Source organism: Narcine bancroftii, chromosome 7 (assembly GCF_036971445.1).
Source record: "Narcine bancroftii isolate sNarBan1 chromosome 7, sNarBan1.hap1, whole genome shotgun sequence".
Lineage (NCBI taxonomy): Eukaryota > Metazoa > Chordata > Chondrichthyes > Torpediniformes > Narcinidae > Narcine > Narcine bancroftii.
Window position 1 is genome coordinate 95,742,776 of NC_091475.1, and position 17,666 is coordinate 95,760,441.

Here is a 17,666-nt window from a genome sequence, read left to right on the forward strand (position 1 = left end):
CTAGGGAAGATTGTCTGATCCATATGAATCAACTTAGGTAAAAATTTAGCCAATCTATTCACTAAAATTTTCGCTATAATTTTATAATCTACATTTAACAATGAAATCAGTCTATATGAGGATATTTTCAAAGGATCTCTATCTTTCTTTGGGATTCCTGTAATTAAGACTCAGGTAATTCATAATGTTCTCCAACCTGACATAATACATCTCCAAACACTGTAGAAAAATCATCATTAAAAATTTTATAAAATTCGACCGAAAATCCATCATCACCAGGCGATTTACCGCTCGGCATTTCCATCATAGCCATTTTAATTTCTGAGTCAGTAAATGGTACTTCCAACTCCTGTACATCTGCATCCTCTAAAGTCGGTAAATTCAACTGTGATTTTAAGAAATCAATCGATCCATTTTCTTGCTTTCCATCAGATGTATATAACATTTTTATAAAATGAACAAAATTCATCATTAATCTCATGAGGTTTATAAGTGATAAGCGAATTCCGTCTAACAGCATTAATAGTCCTTGAAACCTGTTCTTTCTTTAATTGCCATGCCAATACCTTATGTGCTTTCTCTCCCCATTCATAATATCGTTGTTTAGTCCTATTAATCATACATTCAAATTGATCAGATTGCAAAGTATTATATTCCAGTTTCAACCTAGACAATTCCATTTTCTGATCTTCTGTAGCATCTTTCTGAAATTCCTTTTCTAACTCACCAATCCATTTCTCTAATTCAAGACTCTGATTTCATCGATTTTTTATTTATTTTAGAAGTATAACTAATTATTTGTCCTCTCAAGTATGCTTTCATAAAGAATAGATATGCCTCAGATAATATTTTGCATGTGATTAGTTTGATTAATAGATTTTGACAATCTTCAGACCATCCGATGGTGATATCTTTAGATGCCGAAAAAGCATTTGATAGAGTTGAGTGGAATATTATGTTTAAAGTTATGGAGAAATTCAAGTTTAGTCCTTTTTTTATTGGTTGAATTAAGGCTTTATATAGCAAACCAGTAGGTAGAGTATTGACGAATGATTTGATTTTGGAACCATTTAAATTGACCCGATCCACTCATCAAGGTTGTCCTTTATCACCAGCTTTGTTTGCGTTAATGATCGTACCTTTGGCACAGTTGATAGGACAAAATACACAGATACAAGGTATGAAAGTTTTAGATGAGCAATATAAAATTAATCTATTTGCCGATGATATATTGGTGTATCTAACAAATCCAGCTCAATCACTTTTACATTTGAAGGAGTGTTTGATACAATACGGATGTCTTTCTGGATATAAAGTTAATTGGGAAAAAAGTGAAATATTACCGGTAAGTGAAGGAGATTATTCAGCTTATAAGAATATTCTTAATTTGAAATGGACGGATTGAATTAAGTATTTGGGTATCATTTTGGATGTTAATTATCAATCTTTATATAAATTAAACTATGTTCCATTAATTTAAAAAAATAAAACTGACTTGATTAAATGGAAAGATTTACCTATTAACTTATTGGGTGGAATAAATACAATTATGATGAATATTTTTCCATGTATGCAATATTTGTTTCAATCTATTCCGTATTTACTTGATAATTTTGTTTTCAAGATTTGAATAAAATGGTAAGGGAGTTCTTATGGAGAGGTAAATTTTCAAGAGTAGCCTTGAATAAATTAACTTGGAAATATGAATTAGGAGGACTATGTTTACCACATTTTCAAAATGATTACGAAGGAGCCCAACTTAAATTTATTAGTTCATTGATGGATTTGGAACGGCCCCCCTAATTGGGCCAAAATTGAGATGGCAAATATCTCTGAATTTGAAATACATCAATTTTAGTTTAGATGGAATGTAAATTTGTTACAGCAACATAATGTGCCTATATTAAAACATTTAATGAAGTCATGGACAAAGAAAAAGAAAATGATAGGTTCTAGGGGTGAATTATCAGTTTTGACTCCATTGTATAATAATCATCTTATCTTTTTTTTCAGTACACAATCAAAGTTTATTACATTGGAGACTTAAAAGTGTGGAAAATTTGGGAGATTGTTTTAAAGAAGGTAAATTTTTATCTTTTGACTAGATGATGGACTGTATGGTATTGATAAGAACTCTGTTTATTTTTTATCAAATTAGTTCTTTGGTAAAACATGTGTTTGGTAGAGATATGATTTTGCCTGAAATGACTAAATTTGAGACTTTTCTTATGAAGGTACCAGAGAAGGGTTATATTTCATTATGTATCAAATTTTACAGGATGGTATGGATAAAAAGGGTTGGGATAAATCCAAAGGTAAATGGGAAGTGGATATCAGTTTTATTTTTTCTGAGGATGATTGGTCAGATATTTGTTATGATAGTGTAACTAGACTGATAAATGATTAATTATAATTTTTTTACATCAATTATATTTAACACTTGAAAAAATTTTTAAAAAAGTATGGTTTTCATGAATCAGATTTGTGTTTTAGATGTGGTAACTCTGTTGAAACTTTTTTCCATGTGGTTTGGTCATATATATATATATATATACACACACACACACACACACAGCCTTTTTGGAAGAAAATTCAATTGTTTCTAGAATACCTGTATAAGATTAAAATACCTTTAGATCCGACAGTATTTTTATTGGGTAGTTTGCAACCTTTGAATGGTTTGGGATTAGATAAATTTCAACTTGCTTTTGTATATTTAGCTTTATCTGTAGCGAAAAAATGTATTGCTAGTATGTGGAAAGATACAAATATGATTGATATTAATAGATGGCATAATGAGATGAAATATTGTTTAATAATTGAAAAAATTACACATGTTTCGCATGATAATTAGTTTCTTTATTAATAAGTGGTTGTTATATTCAGAATATTTACATTGATCAGATCTTAATATGTATACTTAATTTTTTCTTAATGTGTTTTTTTTTCTTTTCTTTATGGCTCTCCTTAGGACAGTTGACTGAAGGGGGTGTTCTTTTTTTTCCTTCTTTTTCTTTCTTTTATATATATAAAATATAACGTTCATGTTTATGATTTATTGTTATATATGTTATTTACTATCTGTATTTTGAACAAATAAATAAAGTTTTAAAATAAATCTACGGAAGGTTCCCATTTTATTCCAGGGAAATGGGAATAATAAGGCTGTCAGTGTTTATTCTGTGCTTTGGAAAAATACACAAATAAGCAATTGAATTATGACAGAGTACTATAATGCTAGAAAGTAAGGAAAAGAAATAATAATTGCAAGTTCACTCCAGCTATGCATGCTGTAATTATCCTAGAACAATGGGTTTAGAAACCTGTGGCATAGAATTTCAAATGCAGAAGTCATCATCAGATGGTCATTTTGAACCTCATTAGTGCTTAGACCACTAGACAGATGATTTTACAAGCAGCAAACTATGCCTGTTATCTGCACATTATGGGAAATTATTTTCTACCCAATAAGGGGCAACTCTAATCAATTAGATTAGAGTAAAGGGCAAAAGGTTGAGTTTAGCAGAGCTTTGCATTATTATTCTATGGGGCTGCATGGAACTATTTTGGCTTGGTGGCCTGGATTTCATTATGAAGATGTGGTTTTGATTTTTGTAACCAGAAATTATCAAATGCTTTTAAATGAGAATGAAAGGCCAGTCAAAATAATTCTCATGGTCAGTAATATAATAGTTGCTTCAGTCACCTGCCTGTGAAATTCTTTCCATTGACTAGAGTGGAATAGAATTTAAAACAGAATGCAATGTTCTAATATAGTTGTACGGAACATTTCGTACTACCAACTGAGAATGAATTTCTGGGTGAATATCCTACAGTAGTTATACAAGTTGTGAAGTTATATTTGGGTACATTTTCAAAATGAGTGGTGTACTGGGAAGTGATTATGGCAGAGTGAGTGGAAGCTTTCTTTTCCCACATCCCCACATAATTTAAGATGCAAAGACCACTGGTTTGTTTCTTCCATGAACTCCAGCTTAATCTGCACAGACCATCACAAGAAAAAGTGATGACCAACTGCAATTTTGTGGATTTCAAAGGTGAACCTTGAAAACCGAGACCATCTAAACTTTTCATAAGAGTCTGCCAAAAATGATCCATCTTTACTGATTTAGTGAATACTCACATTGAAAGTCATTCAAAATACAAATTGCCTCAAAATGCCAAACCATTTAAGAGCAAGAACATGGTAGATTCTTTTGTGAAATACCAATTACGCAAACATGTTTGAAATTGCTTAACACAAGAAATTAAGTGCTGCCAGTAGCTCTTCTTAGACAAAAGCAGTCTCTATAAACTCAACACTTATTTTACAATAATTCTTCATGTTTTACCTACTTTTGTTTGCCTGGATGTAATTAACCACTTCCCTGTAGCATTCTTGCCTTTGTCTCTGGATGCTGTATTTGTGTACCAATAAATAGGTTCCAGATGGCTGTTATTAACCAAAGTGCTCAGATACCATATACTTCTTAAGATAATTGGGGAGAGTCATTTAGTCTAATGTTTCCCACCTGGAACCTGTTAATTGTCCATAAATATAACAATGAAAGGCCAAACTTTTCTTACACCATTAAATAATCTATTTTGTAAACTTCTCATTAGGATGGCTTTAATCAGGTTGCTTCTGTGATAAAATAATGTACATTTCTATAAATAATATTTTTCAATTACCTCTGCTTTAATTCAAAAGCACAGGACTAATGCATATTTAACTTTACATATGCATCCATCTATCTATCGAGCCATCACTTGCCGATTAATGTGCTACTTTGCTTGTCTTTCATTTTCTCTCTATTTATTTATGTCCATATCTCCTTATATCTGAAAGACTGCATGGAAAATGGATGAGTTTGAAAATATGAAACAGTCATTAGAAACAGAAATATAATGCTGACATGGTGACACAGTCCTGAGGAGATGAACCTTTAGCTAGATTGTTAGCATGACAGCCAGTTATTTAAACTGAATCTAACTTATGTCAAATCGGACCCAAGATCTCTTCAAGAAAATATTGACTTCACAGGAGATGGTATTATTCACAGCAAATGACATACAAATTAAAAACACCCTCATAAAATAAATAAATGGTGGAAACTTTTTACCCAAAGAGCATATAAATTAACATTTCAGTAAATCCCCATTACCCAGCACACATATGTAATGATTCTTTTATTACAATAAAGAAATTTGGGTTCTTTTTAATCAACTAGATTTATTAACTAAACAAACAGAACACACACAGACCAGACCTTGTGTGGAGACATCTATCTTGAATCTACACAAGATGCAACATTCTCCAGGTGTCACAAACTCCATCTCTGACTCCTCCTGGTGGTCACAGTCTATCACTACATCCCCTTTTCTTGAGATAATTAATCAACAACCAGCAAGTAATTCTTTCCATCCATGTGGAACAGATCAGTCCCAGCTTTTTGCCATGGTTCTGCTGGTACATCAGTTACTATCATGGGTTCCTTTGCCTGCTTTGCATGATGTTTTAAAAAGGTCACACAGCATGAAACCATCCATTCAATGTCAGCATTTATCCCTCACCAATAACCAACGGTTCTAGCCCTCCTCTTTCATTTTTCAATTCTAAGGTACCCCTCATGCACCCTTATCTGCATCTCTTGTTGCAGTGAATGAGGAAGGACAATTCTGTTCTGTCTGAGTAGAAGCCATTGACAACACTCAGCTCAGCTCTGATGTTGTAGTATCGCTGCCATTCACTGCTAGGCCATCCTTCATTCAGATCCTTGATTACCTTCTGTAGAACTATGTCCTTTTCTGTTTCAGCTGTGATCTGCTTGGCTTTCATGACAGAAACTGGAAGAGATTAAGTGATCAAATTCACATGGAGATTCACATCTGTCTCTGTGGAACTCCTGATTGTATGCTTCACTCAGCTAATACAATAAGTTTCCCTGGTGGGTACACCAATTCAAAGTCATAATGTTGTAGCTTCATCATCAATCTTTGGATTCTCAGTGACATTTCATTGAGGTATTTCTTGATTATTGCTAATAGCTTGTGCTCTGTCTCTGCTACAAATGTTGGTAGACCATACACATAACTGTGAAATTTCTCAAGTCCATAGACCACACCTAGATACTCCTTGTCTATCTGTGCATATTGACATTCAGATGTGGTCATTGTCCTTGATGAGTATGCTTCTGACCTCCAATCTTCTCCTCTAGCTGGAAGTAGTATGGCACCTATTCCATCTTTTGAAGCATATGAGGATATTTTTGTTTTTCTAGATGTGTCAAAGAATGTCAAAAGTACTAGTTCTGTAGTTAGAATGGTCTTCAGTCACTCCCATTCAAATGTGGCTGTTTGTCCACTTGAATTCACATTTGTCCTGTAACAACATCCTTGTTTTGGATGACAGATTTGGTATGAATTTATGAATGAATTTGATCATTCCCAGCACTCTCAATATGCCTTTTGTTCAATGAGTCTGGGCATTTCTAAAATTGCTTTCACCTCGTCTTGTCTGACTCCACACCTGCCTCCAATAGTTTATCTCCCAGAAAGGTGATTTCCTTCATACCAAACTGACATGTTTCTCTGTTCAACTTTAATCCATACTTCTGATGTATTGTAGCACTTTGATGAGCCTCTTGTTGTGTTTTTCTTGTGAGGATTCCCATAGGATCATGTCATCCACGAACACACGTACCCCATTTATGCCTTCTATGATCTGCTCTGGAATGTTTCTGGAACTGAGGAAATTCCAAAATGCATCCTCAGACAGGAGTATCAGCCAAACTATGTATTAAATGTATGATATTTTGCACTATCTTCATGCAGTTTTATTTGCCAGAAGCCCTGAGATGCATCCAATTTGTGTAAAGCTTTGCATAGTCATCACACTTGTAGTTTCATCCCTGGTTAGAATATGATAATGTTTCCTCTTTATATTGGCATTCAGGTCTTTTGTTCCATGCACACGCATAAGTCATCATTCTTCTTTTTGACACACACCATTGAATTCACCCATTCTGTGGGCTACTTCACTTTCTTTATGACCTCTAGTGTCGTCATTTGGTCGAGTTCCTGCTTGAAGTTAACCTTTCAGTGGTGCGGGTATCCGCCTCAGGGCATGTACTACTGGCTGTATGTGCTCATTTAATGGTATCTTATAAGTTAATGATAGAACTCCAAACCTCCTTGAGGGTATCTGGAAATTAATCTAGTATTTCCTCTTTGCTGTTCTCTGCATGGTCACTGTTAATGTGATACACCCTCTTGACTAGGGTTATGTTTTCACATGCTTTGACACCAATCAGTGATTCATGTCCATCTAGGATTACTGTGAGGTGAGGTGGTGTTCTTTATCTTTAACTTTCACCTTGAACTCTGTGTTGATGCTCTGTCCATTGTAGGCTTTGAGCAGTACAGGATTTGTGTGGATGTACAGCTTTATCTTCTTGCCCTGATGTCACACTCAGAGTTCAAATTGGCCTTTGCCCCTGTGTCCAATATGAAAGAAACATTTATTCCATTTGTATGCAATGACACCGTCCACTTATCCTGTTTGAAACTGTTCACTTTCTGCACTACCATGCCCAGAAAAAGTGTATAATTGAGAGCAGTTTATTCTATAGTGTGTACACTTTTACTTCTGTCTTGTTTCCCTTTGGAAAAACATTGCTTTGCATAGTGATTCTGCTATTCGCTCTTAATACAGACTTTCCCATAAGCTGGGCATTGCTTTGTCACATATTTTGTGCCACATCACTTAAAATTGAATGTCTCTCCATCTTTTTTGTTGTTTCCTATGTCTCATATTTTGTTTTGTGTGTGTGTGTGTGTGTAGACAATGTGGCTATAACTATGCCTTTATTTTCACTGGCTTTTACACTATCACTGAACTTTTTTGTATGCTGCAGAGCTAATTCACTGGTATGGCATACCTTCATAGCTCCAGCTAAAGTAAGCTCTGTCTTTCGCAGCAACCTCTCTCTCACTTTCTTATCATTAACTCCAAAGACAATTTGATCATGAATCATTCAATCTTGCAGCAAACCAAAATTGTGTATTCTTGCTTTTAGTTTTAATTCTGTCTAATAAAAGTAGCAAAGCTATCTCCCTGCAACTGCGAGCTTGAGCAAAACACGTACCTCTCACAGGTTTCATTTATCTTTGGTGAACAGTTTTCATCAAACATCTCAATAACCTTGTTGAATTTGCTCTGGTCTTCTGCCTCAGCAAAAACAAATGTGTTGAAAACCTCTAAAGCTTAAGTCCTGTCATGATAAATAGGATTGCAATCTTCTGTTTATCCAGTTTGCTATCGATCCCAATCACTTGCAGGTACAGCATAAATCTTAGTTTAAGCAGCTTACACGTGTGGTCGAAATTTCCAGTCTTCTTTTCTTCTTTGGCTTGGCTTCGCGGACGAAGATTTATGGAGGGGGTAAAAAAGTCCACGTCAGCTGCAGGCTCGTTTGTGGCTGACCAGTCCGATGCGGGACAGGCAGACACGATTGCAGCGGTTGCAAGGGAAAATTGGTTGGTTGGGGTTGGGTGTTGGGTTTTTCCTCCTTTGCCTTTTGTCAGTGAGGTGGGCTCTGCGGTCTTCTTCAAAGGAGGCTGCTGCCCGCCAAACTGTGAGGCGCCAAGATGCACGGTTTGAGGCGTTATCAGCCCACTGGCGGTGGTCAATGTGGCAGGCACCAAGAGATTTCTTTAGGCAGTCCTTGTACCTTTTCTTTGGTGCACCTCTGTCACGGTGGCCAGTGGAGAGCTCGCCATATAATACGATCTTGGGAAGGCGATGGTCCTCCATTCTGGAGACGTGACCCATCCAGCGCAGCTGGATCTTCAGCAGCGTGGACTCGATGCTGTCGACCTCTGCCATCTCGAGTACCTCGACGTTAGGGGTGTGAGCGCTCCAATGGATGTTGAGGATGGAGCGGAGACAACGCTGGTGGAAGCGTTCTAGGAGCCGTAGGTGGTGCCGGTAGAGGACCCATGATTCGGAGCCGAACAGGAGTGTGGGTATGACAACGGCTCTGTATACGCTTATCTTTGTGAGGTTTTTCAGTTGGTTGTTTTTCCAGACTCTTTTGTGTAGTCTTCCAAAGGCGCTATTTGCCTTGGCGAGTCTGTTGTCTATCTCATTGTCGATCCTTGCATCTGATGAAATGGTGCAGCCGAGATAGGTAAACTGGTTGACCGTTTTGAGTTTTGTGTGCCCGATGGAGATGTGGGGGGGCTGGTAGTCATGGTGGGGAGCTGGCTGATGGAGGACCTCAGTTTTCTTCAGGCTGACTTCCAGGCCAAACATTTTGGCAGTTTCCGCAAAGCAGGACGTCAAGCGCTGAAGAGCTGGCTCTGAATGGGCAACTAAAGCGGCATCATCTGCAAAGAGTAGTTCACGGACAAGTTTCTCTTGTGTCTTGGTGTGAGCTTGCAGGCGCCTCAGATTGAAGAGACTGTCTCCATATTTTCTCTGCTGTTATCGACTGTTGCTCACCGTGTTGTTTCTTCGACTCCTGGTACCATGTGATGTTTCTTTTATTACAATAGAGAAACTTGGGATCTTGTTAAAACAACTAGATTTATTAACCACACAAACAGCCCTGAGAACTGAACACAGACCAGACCTCAGGTGGAGACATCCATCTTGAATCTACCCAAGATGGAACAACATTTCCAAGATGTAACATTCACCAGATGCCACAAACTCCATCTCTGACTCTTCCTGGTGGTAGCACTCCATCACTACACGATGGAGATTGCAGATGCTAGTTATGGAAATTTCTGCTTGCCTGAAACACACTCTTACAATGCCTAAGTATTACACCTGCATTAGGAATAAACAATTTAAAAACAAAAAAAAAGAAAAGTAATTTGAAAAAAAAAAATCAATTAATTATGTAAAGTTCACTTTAATCAGGTAATTCCCGTGATTTATAAAATTTAAATTTTAATTCGAACCTCAATCGCTGGTGCTTTAACAGTATTGTGTTAACTACTATGCTAACCTTGCCACTGTTATAATTAACCCCCCACCCAAGTTTCCCAAGAAAGCCTTACTTATATACTTAGTAATATACTAAAAAGATAAAGACTCTTACTAGACAGGGATAGGAAAAATTATTAAAAATCAATGTAACTGCCTATGCATTACAAATACTAAAAAGTTTAATGATTTGTTTAAGGACAATTTCCTTATTTTATTAAATCATATTAAGAAGTCCCTATCTCAATGATCTCCTCTTTCGATGACCTAAATTGGATATGTTAATATTATCAAAATGAATATTTTGCCTAAATTTTTATATATTTTCTAATCTGTAACAGTTTTTTTTTCCTAAATCCTTTTTTTTAATTTAGTAGATTCTCTCATATCTTATTTTATTTGGAAAAATAAGTGCTCCTCCCACCTCAAAAAAAAGTTTCCTTCAAAGTATTTTTTAAAATCTGAGTTTGGAATTACCTAATTTTGGATTTTATTACTGGTCAGTGAATATTAGGTATATCATTATTTGGACTCATTATAATGAATTCCATGTTGTTTCCAGATGAATTGACCTCGAGATTAAGACTACTGAAAGATATTCTCCCCTTTCAATACTTGGAGCACCCTTGCCTTTTTTGGATTCCAGGTCTACTGATAATTTTGAGAATTTGATTTCAATTTAGAAAGCACCTTTGTTACCATGTTTTTATTGATTAGCCCTATTTTACATAATTCCTTTTCTTTTAACCTTCAGTCCAAGATACTGGTTATACTCAACAGTCAAGTTTGGGGATCCAATCTATATATTGACCAAAATATTGTTTCTTTTGAACAATTATCTATTAAATTTAAAAACCTAAACATCACTTTTTTTCATTATTTACAGTTTAAGAGTTTCTTAAATTATTTAACATTGAAACTTGCCCAGGATGTAGATCTCAATCTTATTTGGGAAGTATATAATTTAAAACACAATCATAAAGGATTGCTTTTGGCCCTTTATAAATTATTTTTAAAATCTAGAGATAGTTCCCTGAGTGCTACTAAGAAATTATGGGAACAACATTTTCAACAATCATTTGTCAAAACTACATGGGATTCTATTTTGTAATGTGTTCACTCATCTTCTCTTTGCGTTAGGCATTCATTAATACAATTTAAAGTAATCTATCAAGCCCACTTTATCAAGTTAGCTATATTTTATCCTAATATTTCTACTAAATTTGAAAAATGCTTAACTGAGGAAAATACTTTGCATCATATATTTTGGTTATGTCCTCTATTTAATTTCTGGCAAGGGATATTTTTCACTTTATTGATAACTTTACACCTAGCCTTTTGTTAGCTGTCTTTGGAGTGAATGGGCCAATGGATTTAATCCTATGTCATGGGTTTTACTTCCCTCATTGCTAGAAGGGCCATTTTACTGAGATGGAAAGATGCTGTACCTCCACTTATACACAATGGCTGTCGGATGTGATTGCATGTCTGTCTCTAGAAAAAAAAAATAGACGTTCTACTACTACAATGGATTTTAACTTTCTCTTTGAGGTCCTTTTCTCAATTATTTTCAAAACATATATTAATTATTTTTGGGATTTTTCTTTCAACCCCGTTGTCATTATTATTAGCAGGGGACACCTTAACTTGGCCAGCAACCTTCATAGGGTGGGGCTAGGTTCTTAGTTTAGCAATATAAGTTTTTTTTTCTTTCTCATTTTTCCATTTTAATAATATGGATTCATGTGTACTTTGTTCACTGTTATTTGATATTTGTAATTTGATATTAAATTCTCTTTACCTATGTAATTTGTGTATCGTAAAACCAATAAAAAGACTGAAAAAGAAAAGCAAGGATAGGGAGGCATTTCAGTAGAGTCACACCAGGGGAAAGCATCCTGGGCACCACCATTTTGTACAAACACAACTTTATTGAAACTTCCTTCAAACTGCACACCGCTTGCAGAATGTTTGCTTCCATTTTCACCAAGGGGTTTTATGTTGCTTTGATAAAACTTACTTTTATAATTTAAAACTTTTATTCTAATTCTATTTATCTATCTATCTATTTATCTAAGTCTTTATTTATTTATTTACTCTGATTTTTTTTGGCAGTTGCTTGAATTCTGGATACTGGGGATTTTACTGTATTAACAATTAGTGAATGTGACTAGATGGAGGAAATCACCAGGGCAGGGTTTGTACATACAAAGACATTCTCCTGTTGAACTTCTAACTTTTGCATTTTACCTGGAAATTCTTGTGCTGTAGCAGATACTCTGTGTTGAAAATGACATCATGTGAGGAGTTCAACAAACCTCATGTATAATTAAAATAAATAAATAAGTAAATAAATATATATTTCTATAGGTAAGTGGCACACCAATGTCTCTGGTCATGTCCCTGGCTTCGCCACTACTATTTTTTTTTAAAACATTGATATCTAAACATTGGCTGCAGTAATGCTGGGATTAGTCCTTTTTTTAATTATAAACTAGGTAATTAAAAGCTAATTGATAATGAAGTAATTAATATTTGTGACCATTTTGAGGGAAAATGTTCTGGCATTTCTTGTCAGCACACTGCTTGCAGATGCCATCCATCATACTCCATCACTGCTCTGCAACCATTCTGGTATACTCATTCAGAAAAACTGGAATATCCAGGTATCAATTCTTCTATGTTTCTTTGACATCGAATGGCATTCCAAAAATATTACAATTCTCTATTTATTTTAAATATTAAATAATTAAAAAAATAAAAAACCTTAAAAATATGACAATAAGTAGAGTCAAACAATTGAAAATCAAGAGTACTAACATTTACCTTGATTCCTCAGAACATTCTCCTCCATTGAAATTAATAGAAAACAATTTACTGCACATACTCAAAGCTGCACAGGTTTGTTGAATTGATTCCCCACAGTAAGTATCATCTCAGTCTGCAATATCAGAGTACAATTAATTAAATATTGTTGAAAAGCTGTCAATAAATTTGGTAATTCTATGTGCCACCCACACCGTGGAGACATTATGATCTTATAGGTATTGTCCTCTTAGAAATGCTGTCAGATACATGTGGAATTACAAGCGGTTCCCTGAAAAAAAAAAGTGACCAATGTCTTTTTAGTGCAAAAGAACAATGGTTCAATAGCAAAATATCAAATAAATTATTATTTAGATTTACAGCACAGTAACAGGTCATCTTGGCCCACGAGTTCATGCCGCCCAATTTACCCCCAATTAACTTACACCATGGTACGTTTCCCCGGGAACCAGAGCCCCTGGGGATAATCCATGCAGACACGGGGAACACATACATACTCCTTACAGACAGCATGGGATTCGAATCCCGGTCCCGATCGCTGGTGCTGTAAAGGCGTTGCGCTAACTGCTATGCTAACTGTGCCACCATATTATAAATGTCACTATTTCATGAATACAATTTAAAAGACTAATTTACAGCCCAAACAATCTAGGTTTAATCCAGACTTCTGCAACTGAAAGTGCAGAGTATATATGCTCCCTTCTGATTGTGTAGGTCCCCTCCATGTCCTAATTGCATTTGGATTGTTAAATTCATTGGCCAGTGCAAGTCACTTTTTGGGAGTAAGTGAGTGACAGAATTGAGGAAGAGTTGTTGGAAATATTGCAGTAATACCTTGAAATTAGTGCCAAAAGATGCTTGATGATCGGCTTCAATTCCATGGGGCAAAAGGCTTGTTTCTGTACCTATTGATTCAATCTGATTTAAGAACATTCAATTACTCTAAGTCTCTGATGAATCTAATCTTGACTTTTGAACATTTGTCAGCATCTAATATTTAGCTAATTCAATTGTTAAAAAAAAAAACTTGTTATAACTACTATAAAAATCTGAAACAATGCAGAGCAGATGATAAATGAAGTAATGCACCAACGCTAGTGGATCTATTTCAGTTGATAGTTGTGTCAAGAATCAATTGAATGCTGGTTTGCTTGTGGAAGAAATTGAGTTATGAATTGGAATTATTTGAAGAACCTTACAAACTTTAAGATGATATGTGGGTGGGAAGGGAAGGTTGAGAACCACTGCTCCAGATCCAATCATTACTAAAATATTTTGCTTGAAAAAAATTGGCATTGGCCCATTTCCTTTGGAGTTATGAAACCGTGCACCTAACAAGTCAATTAGGCGTGATTAAAACAGTGGTTTTCAAACTTTTTCTTTCCATCCACAAACCACCTTAAGCAACCCCTTACTAATCACAGAGCATTTATGGCATTGGGAATACTTAAGGTGGAGTGTGAGGTTTTTAACAATAAAGATTGCCCACCCCTGCTCCAGAGGTATCAGCATTAATTCTCAGTAAGGATAGATTCTGCGGAGCATGTGTCAGAGAGATGAGGTAGGGAGTTTGAAGTAAAGGATTCTAAAAGTTGAGGCCTTGGACCTGAAGGCATAGTTGTAGTGGGGTTGGAGAAGAGGGTTATATGCTTAAAATCTAGTCAGTCCAAGAGAAGTGAGGATATCTAGAGGAATTTTAGGGTTGATTGCAAGTTACATGGAGTTGAGCGACAAGTTCAGAGAGGGTCTGAAAACAAGGAAAAGGATTTTAAGCCCTCCCATTTGTTAATGAGGCTACTTCTGCGTCAGAAATAAAAAAAATAGTTTAGGAAGTGAGGGGTGTGGTGCATGTTACTGAGCTGTATATCTAGGGTAATTTCTTGTCATTATACCTTCAAAGACCATACAATCCATTAGCAAACTCCATGTTTAAGGAGCTTACCAAACGTAGTAGTCTCTGATGGTAGGCCCTTGGGCAATCTAAGGCAGGGATTTTCATATCAGACAGAATTAGCATTATTGACAAAATAACTTCCATTTTTATAGCCCTTTCATGTTGCTTTCAACAATTACCAGTGGTGTAACAGGTACATCTACTGCCTCACAACTCCATGATTCTTGTTCAAACCAGACCACTGTTGCTACCTATACAGAGTTTGCATGTTCTCCCAATGACTTCCCACATCTGATAGATGTACAGATTGGCAGGTTAATTGATCACTGTAAACTGCCCCTAATGTGTAGGGCAGTGGTAGGGTCGAGGGTTAATTGGAGAAGTGATGAGAATAAAACAGGTTTGACTCACTGAATCTGTGCTTGATGGTCAGCACAGACTTAGTGGGCCAAAGGGCCTGATTCCATTCTGTATCATTGTGACTCCATGAATCTATATTACAAAATACACACAGGAATTTTGCTTGGAGTGGTACAAGGAAGACTGCAGATATTGTCATTATAGTAAATATACGAAGGTGTTAAAAGAAACTCAGCAGGTCCCACAGCGTCCAGAGGAGGAAAAAATTTATAACCAACATTTTGGGCCTGAGCTTTTCATTAAGGTATTTTCCCTTAACATTTTTCTTCAATCTCTTCGATGCAAACAAATAAATACAATTTTGTTACTTAATATTTCATTGATATAGTTCACAATTTCAAAATAAAAATTGAGCAAAATGTTGAATTAAAATTGGGAATGGTGTTAAAGGTGTTAAAAGAATAAGTGTAGACTTTGCCCAAGATTTTCTATTGCACAGCAAAATGTGATGCTTGGTTTGGCAAGATCTGCCTCAGTAGTTGCCAGTTTGTGGACTGGAAATTGCATGTGGGCAGGTGTCCTGAATCACAAACTAATCTCCTGCTCTCCTCGCATCCCACCCCATCCTTACTAAATAGTAAACACAATTTCCTCCCACATCAATTTTATCCCCTGATTTAACTGGGACTTCCATTTTAAAAGCTGATCAGAACTCCCTCAAACAATTCCCCAACCGGATCCTCAGGACCTTTGGCGAGACCTGCCTCAGTAGTTGCCAGTTTGTGGACTGGAAATTGCATGTGGGCAGGTGTTCTGAATCTCAAACTAATCTCCTGCTCTCCTCGCATCTCACCCCATCCTTACTAAATTGTAAACACAATTTCCTCCCACATCAGTTTTATCCCCTGATTTAACTGGGTCTTCCATTTTAAAAGCTGATCAGATCTCCCTCAAACAATTCCCAACCTAATCCTCAGGACCTTAGTCCTTCCCCCCATCCACTCTCTCTACCATCACCACATCTAAGGCTTCGGACCCATGACCCACTTTCCTCTGCTTGCAACAGTCCTCTGCACTTTTCAAATTCAAATGATTCTCTGCTCTTTTTCTTTCCTTTTTATAATGTATGGATTAGCATTTGTTTTGCTGCCTTGAAAAGTCAAGTATTGAAAGCTATATTCCTTGTGTAAAATTCCCAACATTTATGAATTGATTCTTATTTCCTTTACCTGGGACAGGTCAGAAATTCCATGATTTGATTGATGGCCGTGTCATCTGTCTTTAATTGCTTACAGAAGTATTGAACTCACTTGATTGTAAACAAGGCTGCGCATTTCACCCAGGATTTTTTCAGAGCTGCTGTAAAAACACAAAGGCAGACCCAGTGTGCCTTGCTTACACCAAAGCTGATTAACAACACTGTATGAATTTGCAACAAGGATGGGTCACACATGCTGTTCAGTTTAACAAAGCACAGCACAACTGAAGGAGCAGCCTTGTTTTACATTTAAACATGTCAAAATAATTTTACAAAACATCCTGGATGCGGCCAAAACAAATTTTGCACTTTTATTTTGCATAACTACAGTAAGATGTTCCAATTTCAGCAATTCTGGGATGATTTGGGGATGGGAATGCTTCCAGCCTAGATTGTGGACACATTATCCAGCAATGGTAATGTCTGCAGATTTCAGTAACATTGGATCTCAGCAAGAAAGGGGAGAAAAAAAACCTTATTTCCTAACAGTTGTAGCACTTGACACCCACACTTTCACTGCAGAGAAAAAAGACTCTCTGGTGATTTACACCTACAGAAGAAATTTTGCATAAGAAATTATTTTGTAATTAGGAGTCAGGGACTGTAATATCTTCATTAGCACCTTGAAAATAAGTAATTTATGTGAATAGACTGACTCCATTGTGAAGTGACAGCATGAGAATTATGTTATAGTAAAGGCTTGGTAAAGATTGTGGTGGCTAATAAAGGTCTAGTCTGAGGAGAGCAAGACTTAGGATACATGCAGGATGTGCCTGATTACTGTTGTCAGATCACTTTTTCTTTGAAGAGCAGAACCATTCGCCGCGGCTGTCAAGCACCAGGTTTTTCATCTCCAAAATGGAGTCAAGTGCCATTTCTGTTCCTGCTGTCAAAGGAACAGTTTTGTTGCACAGCGACTCATCATTATCCACCATCTGTGTATGTGCTCGTAATTACCGACATACGGTGTGTTTGATCTGCTTTATTCCTAATAAATAGAAAATAAAACAAAGTCATCAAATTCTATCAGGCACAAAAACATTGGAGACTTGGTGATGTAATAAATGTATCTAGATTTATTTATCCTTGAAGAATTTGGCAATGATTTTGTTTTACATGTGTTTGATGGTCATTTCATTAAAACTTGATAAAGTATCAGAATTTCATATTGTCCTTGAGCTTCAGGCACAATTACAGTTTGTTTTCAGTATTATAATCAGTATGATTTTGTTTCAGATGGGAAAACATTATACTTTCAGCATCAAGTTGCACTACTGTTCTTGAAAAATTAGATCTGGGTATTTCTGACTGTAAATTGCACTTGCACAATTTCT

The 17,666-nt window shown here is 36.0% G+C and overlaps 1 long non-coding RNA gene across 1 annotated transcript; it reads right to left on the reverse strand.

Annotated features, from left to right (window-relative positions):
* Positions 1-3,532: 3,532 nt before the first annotated feature.
* Positions 3,533-16,558, reverse strand: LOC138739126 (uncharacterized). The gene is made up of 3 exons (XR_011342017.1): positions 16,304-16,558; positions 12,821-12,935; positions 3,533-7,496 (listed from the first exon to the last, which is right to left on the reverse strand). It is a non-coding gene; the product is annotated as an uncharacterized lncRNA (long non-coding RNA).
* Positions 16,559-17,666: the final 1,108 nt, after the last annotated feature.